This window comes from Marmota marmota, unplaced genomic scaffold, assembly GCF_001458135.2.
Source record: "Marmota marmota marmota unplaced genomic scaffold, marMar, whole genome shotgun sequence".
NCBI lineage: Eukaryota > Metazoa > Chordata > Mammalia > Rodentia > Sciuridae > Marmota > Marmota marmota.
Window position 1 is genome coordinate 145,949 of NW_026005679.1, and position 7,425 is coordinate 153,373.

Consider the following 7,425-nt stretch of genomic DNA (forward strand, 5'->3'; position numbering starts at 1 on the left):
TATATATATATATATATATATATATATACACATACACACACACACACACACACAAATGGAAAAAGCAACTGTGTGTTTCTGTAACACATTGTGATCTATCTTGACAGTAAACCACATCATGGACCAAAATGTACCATAGTAAGATAAGCATTTAGTACAATTTGAGTTTGAAATTTAGTGCACTGTGTTCTACATTGTTTAGTCTAATAGTATGCCTGATGTATTTGTAGTAAACATTTTCCTCTGCACTGTTCAAGCTAAGAGAGAGAGAGAGAGAGAGAGAGAGAGAGAGAGAGAGAGAGAGAGAGAAAGGAAACTAATTGCATCTTCTCTGTGCTTACTTGGAAATTTTAGTTGTAGTGTTTAACTGGAATGGATTAATAAAAGTTGGAGTTTCATTTTTATGAAAAATTTACAAACTGACTTCCACTTAATCCATTACCCTTTATTTTCTTGAATTGTATAATTAACTTAACAAAGAAGTCTTTTGGGGAGTATGTTGTCATAAAATTGTAGAGATTTCCCTTAATTCAAACTAAATTACTGTTTTATGTTGATCTGCATATTCCTATATATTTGTCATGACAGTGCTTGCATCCTATTTGGTGTACTGAACAAATAAACTTTCTATTTTAAACAAAAACAAGACAAAACAAAAAATTTGAAATTCTTTTTTTCTGTTTTATATGCATACAAATTTATTTTTACATGTTATTGGTGCATTTTAATTACACATAATAATGGGATTCATTGTTACACATTCATACATGCACATGATATAAAAATATAATTTTATCAATACTATTTCCCAGTATTTTCTTTTTCAACCTTTCTCTCTTCCTCTGATTGCATTCTAAGTATGTATTTAGAATGTGAAGGTTTTGAGGAAGAATAATACAAAGAACAGGTGGGTCTAGTGGCTCTCAATTTTAAACCCAGGGGTTTGAGAAGCTGAGGCAGGAGGATCACAAATTCAAATCAGCCTCATAAGTTATGGAGGCCCTAAGCAACTTAGTGAGACCCTGTCTCACTTAAAAAAAAAGGTTCTGCCACTTCCCAGGGATGCCACAGGCTGGGACCATGGCCTCAGCATCTGGGCTCCAGTGGAACATGTATTCAAATTACAGCACAGGGGTGTGATGGGGGCAAGACTTGTGGCCTCTCTGCCTCCCTCTAGAATAGAAGTTGGCAAATAGCCACAAAGGGCCAGAAAGCTCATGTTTTATACTTTGAGGGTCATAAGGTCTGTGCCACCACTTTTCAACTTTGCTTTGTGAAACAGCATCTATATTCAAGAAGTTAATGGGCATGGCTGGTTCCAATAAAACTTCAAGTACAAAACAGGATCATATACCAGTCTGGTCCACTGCTTGCCCTCTGCTGCTCTGGAACTCTTTGTGAGGGTGAGGCAGACAGGGAAGAGGTTTCTGAAAGTCTCTCTGAGGAGGGCACATTTCTCTTTATCTCTTGTTTAATACTGCATGGAGAGAGGCAGCCTTGTCCTATTTCCCCCACTCTCTCTTTGTCTCTTCATTCCAGAACCTTAAATTTGGTGCTGAAATCCAGGTTAAGCATCCTGAAGCAGATAATCCAATGGGATTCTACTCTTGCTGCTGATTTCTCTGAAAAAAAATCCTGAAACACTGTCATACTCTGTTGAATCTCCATTAAATCTAGCAATTGTGGTTTGTCTATTCTCTTATCCCAACCTCCTGAGTCCAGAGATGCCTGTACTCAGTCTCAGTCTATTTTCTGTCTCCACAACAGCACCTGTGGGATCTGAGGGGACTTATATTTCTCACTCCCTTTTCTCCAGGCCCACCTGACTCACCCAAGCCCATAACAGTTACTCTTAATCTCACCCATCCAAAGCCTTCCCCCTGACTTTTCTTTTTCACAGCCTTAGGGTTCTTGACCCTGGGGGTAAAAAGTAAACATAAAAATTCAATATTGTTTGTCCACAATAGAAGCTGGATAGTTTTTAGTGGCCTGAAAAGTTACCTTTGTTTTTTAAACCCCCAAAGAGGTACCTAACTGTATTCAGAGCAATGGCAAGTGGGCAGAAGCCCCTTACATTCAAGTTTTCTGCTTCATTCATAATTGCCCCTGTCTCTGTCAATCCCATACCACATTACAAATACTATTATCACACACACACACACACACACACACACACACATACACACACACACCACCCCAAAAACAGATATCAGATCAAGTATCAATTAATTGCAGCCACTATCTAAGGTTATCATTGATTATCTCAATTCTTTTCTTGTTACTTTCCCCATTCAGTCTATTCTAAACTTCTGATCTATTCCACACCTTACATTTTTGGTGACTAGAGGGAAATGTCTTGAGCTAATTGATAAGTTTCTTGGTGAAATCACACTTTAGTAAAAACTTTTAAATCTCTTGATTGGAACTCAGATGCCACAGTCCTTACAGGTAAGAATTGAGGCTTTCACCCTTGGTCTTTTAGAGTGTAATAGTTTCTCCACTGTCAATTAAAAGATTATTAACAAAGGCAACATACCTATAGAATCTAAAAGCCAGTGATAATGAGATTTCAAACCTTATTAGGGTAAATAATCTTCCTTTCCTTGTACTTCCTTATCTCTACCTCTGGATTAACAGAATGTCATGAGACCTCACTCAAGTCTCAAATCCATAGATTTATATCTAAGATGAAAGAGTGTCCTCTATCACCTTAGGTCAGGATGTTCCATTTGATGCCCTTTGCCTATTATGCTAAAAATGACAGCTTTCCTTGCTCCTTAGCCTTCTACCTGACATCTCTCTCTATAAGGCTTTCATTTGGAATATAAGTTTCATGAGCTATTTTATAAAACTGATTCTGGACAAGAGAAAATTTTTCAATTTTAAATCTAGCTACTGTGGGACAAAAATGACTGTTTTCTTGAGAAACTTTTTCCTGAATTCCATCCTCTTCCAGACATCATCTTATATTCTTTAAATATCTGGTCTGATGTTAATCTGATCAAAAGTACAGTAGTTGTAGATGTAGATATTCCATATTCTCTTTAACAGAGTCATAACAGCTATGCCACTTTTTTTAAAACTCCATATTAGCTCAAGAAGGAAAAAAAAAGATTGAGAAGGCATAAGTTATCAGAATTAATTTATAGAAAAAAGATTATCACTTAGCCTGCATCTCAAAGTAGCTGATATTAAAGAAGGAATCAAATATATCGATGCATCAATCAGAATTTAGAAGCTGCCTGTTTAATCTCTTGCTGATGCTGAACAGTCAGTGGAAAATCAATCCTATTTTCCAGTTTTGATCACTGCTTCAAGAGCTACCACTCATTAATGATTGGATTTCTATGATGTAAATTTAGTCCCATGATTATTACAAAAAAATTGGTTTTCTAATACTGCTAAAAAATAATTAAAGTTTAATGAGAAAGGTGAAAGCAGTGGCACATACCTACAATTTCAGTGGCTGGAATGCTGAGGCAAGAGGATCACAAGTTCAAAGCCAGACTCAGAAGCTCAGTGAGGCACTAAGCAACTCAGTAAGACCCTACCTCTAAATAAACTATTTTTAAAAAGTGATTGGAATTGGCTCAGTGGTTAAGCAGCCTTGGGTTTAATCTCCAGTACAAAAAAAATGAGATAAAATAGTGAAAATTATACTCTCGTCGTTATGAAGAATTTAAATCCAATATCTTAAGTGTATTATTTTGTGTGAACAGACCAATATCAAGATGGAGGCAGGGCCCCACTAACTTCAAAGGCTCTAAGACAGAATCATTCTATATATCTTCTCAATTAATATAGCTGTGGATATTCTGTTCCCTATGGTCAAAAATGCATTTCTTTTCCATATGTCAATGAACCCCCCAAAGGTAAAGCAGACAAGCTCATTCACACCAAAGATGATGAGAATGGAGATGGGAGCTATCCTCAAAGCCCACTGGGTCTGGGAGTCATATGGCAGGAGATGGAAGAGGCCTCACCAAGCTTTTTCTCCTAAATGATAGTTTCCAAGAGGGAGAAATGTCAGCTCCGTTAACAGAATGAGTGAGGTGAGTATTTGGCTCTGGAGACTGGAGAAGGTAAAAAAAAAGCCACAAATGTGAGATGGGTAGAGAATATTGGAGGACACTGTCTTTGCAATCCTGAGTCTCTCTGGTCCATTATCATTCCTGGCAATGTCATCACCCAAAATACGCTTTAAATCATGTATACAAGTACACTAATACAGAAATCTGTATTCCAGGCTTGGATCAGGAAGCCTTGAGTAATAGACACTACAAGAGAATTTAGATATGGTAGCTCTGAGCACCTTGTTCATGTAGCTCTAAAATCCAGGACTAGGAATAGATGGGAGGGTTGAATCATACAATAATATTGGCAATGGCATCTCTCCATCAAAGACAATGTAATAAGGTATCTATATCTAGGGAAACCAGGTTCTTGTAGTTCTCCAACATCATGTTCCTGTACAAAGCCCTCTTAGCAGGATCCAGGCATTTTGAATGCTACTCAGAAAATTCTAGGGTCTTGTACCTGAATTTTAATATACCCTCTCTGGATGGCTGCACTCCCTGCAGGGATGATGGAAGTGAGATGCTGGGTGAAGATCTATACTGTGGACATAGAGGAGGAAACTTTGAAAAGGGACACCATGAGCAGACCCACACCAGTCAGGTTGTGGGCAAAGTTGCCACAGCTGAACCTTTGGCTCTGGTCAGTGATGTGGAAAATCTACACATATAGAACCTTCAGGCTACACTGTGACCTTCACTGCATGATATGTGCAAGGCCTGTGTAGAGTTCAATTTTGACCATTTTTAAGTGTACAATTTAGTGTCATTAAATACACAGTGTTGTGCAATGAATGATCACTATCACTCATTTTCCAAACTTTTTTTTATTTTGCAAATTCAAAATTTCATACTCATCTCTCCACCCCAGCCTCTGGCAACAACCATGCTACCTCCCATCTCTTAGTTGAACACTTCTGGATATATCCCGTGAAGGCATGTGACAGAATTGTCTTCCTTTTTAAGGATTAATAATCTTGCATAGAGAAGCCATAGTTTGCTTCTCCATTCCTGAGTCAAGGGGCATTTTGTTTGCTTTTATCTTTGGCCCATTTTGAATCATGCTGCTATGAAGCACAATCAATTTTAAAATTTGGTTGTGGTGTATGACTCTATAAGGGTTGCAATTTTGATGTGGTCAGGAATGTTCCGTGTCCTGCTGGTTGTGGTAGTTACAGGATTCTGTTCATGGAATCAAACTGACTGTGCGCGCACACACACACACACAAATTCACACATACAGAAATTATATAAAAGTTGGTGAACAACAAATGAGGCCCATAATATTGTTAACAGTACTGTACCAAAGTCAGTTACCTGGTTCTGATAATACACTACTGTTTGACTCAGGTCACCATTGTATAGTTGTGATCCCTATAAACACCCTGACTCCACACAATCTTTCCAAATTCCCATGACTGGCATTTCAAAATAAAAAGTTCAGTAGTATGAAATATGAAGAATTTAGTAATTGATTTGCTGCTTCAGCTCATCCCCCATCAGGTGAGGATGACATCAGGTGAGGATGTCACTAAGTTATCATGAGAGTGCCAGTTAGGTTCAGTTCCTTGGTGACCTGAACATAGAATTGAGCAAGACAAAGAGAAATAACAAGCAAAATCCAGATTTACTGAAAGTGCAGGTGAAAGCACTACTTGGTAGGGTAGAACAGAGTGGGCTGAGCAAGAAAGAAAGGCTCAAGGCCCAGAAATCCAAAATCGGTTTCTTATGTGCTGGGCTATGAGATCGTCTGTTCCCTATGTGGACCTGATTGAAGACCTTACCCCATTTGCAGCATTTTATCCCTTAGTGTTAAAAGTCCTTCCCATGGTTCCTCATTGGCCAAGTACTATGGGGTGCAGTCTTCCCCAATGTTGCCTTGGTTTTCCTGTCTCCCAATTGATTTAAAGGAGGCTGAGGGAGAAGAATTGCAGTTCAAGGGCATCCTCAGCAACTTAGTAAGACCTAAATAACTTAGCAAAAACCTGTCCAAAATAAAAATAAATTTAAAAAGCTGGGTATGTGACACAGTGGTTAAGCACCCATGAGTTTAATCACCAGAACCAAAAAAAGAAAAAAGAAGACTCTCATTCCAATTCACAATTTTGGGGTTCAAGTAAGAACGATTTCAGATATGTTGCTCACAGGAATGAGTTTATTGAAAGGAAAGAAAAAGGAAAATCAGACACTGAAGTAAGAGAAGGGGGTCTTCTTGAAGATGAGAAGGCAATGTGCCACTAATACAGTCCACTTGTTTGGGGAATCCCAGGGAAGTTTCCAGAATCCTGCCCATGTCCACCTCTTGACTCTTGGATGACAGCAGAATTATATCAGACTCCCAAGTCCTCACTACCATTACAACTCTAGGTCACTTTGGCCAGGCTAACTGGCTCTATTGAATTCTTTAAGAAATATATTTATCTTTTAGTTGTAGTTAGACACAATACCTTTATTTTATTTACTTATTTTTATGTGTTTCAAGGATTGAACCCAGGGGCTTGCATGGGCTAGGCGAGTGTTCTACTGCTGACCCACAACCCCAGCCCTCTAATTGAATTCTTTACCATACATTCTTACAGATTTTGTGATTATGAAGCATTATCCTGATCTCTTTGAGTTTCAGGATCTGGTCTGTGGAAAGCGTCACAAAAATTCTTCCCTTCAGATTAATTTGATTTTTTTCTTATCCACATTATTTCAGGCCTGCTTTTCTTCTGCAGATAACAGGTAGTTTGCTGAGAAATGTGACATATCTCATCCACTTAGGCCTGGAGGGGCTGAACGTAAATTGCTTCTTAAAGTAGAGGACATGCAGGGTTCAGCATAGTGAGCCCATTTTATATGTTTATTCTATTAACCTCATGTTCCCACCACTGGAATCTGCCTGCCCCTTAACAAGTGCTGGGGATTGAAACCAGGCTCTTGTACATGCAGACAAGTTCTCTACTCTTACATCCCCAGCCCCAATCTGTTTTGTATCTTACATGCAATGCACAATTATTGCAAATACATCTAAACTGAAGCATGAGTTGAGTGTGTTGAGTCAGTAACTCAGTAACTTCTGATCTCTTAGGAACCAGAAACAGTGATGTTAGACAAACACATGAAGGTGATATGTCATCACTGGTCTCCAGTGCAAACTTGAAATTTAGAGGCAGATCTTCACCTTTATACCCTCCTCTCCCTTACCCCCAGGTATTTTCAGAATGCAAAAAAGTGGGAGGAATTAGTTGAAATATGAGCAAGTACTTCTCTGGCTCTGCCAGCCAGGTGAGTAGTGAATAAACCACTGTGTCTCAATGGCATAAGCATCTACTTGTAAGTTAAATATTTGCATGTGGATCTAATTGTG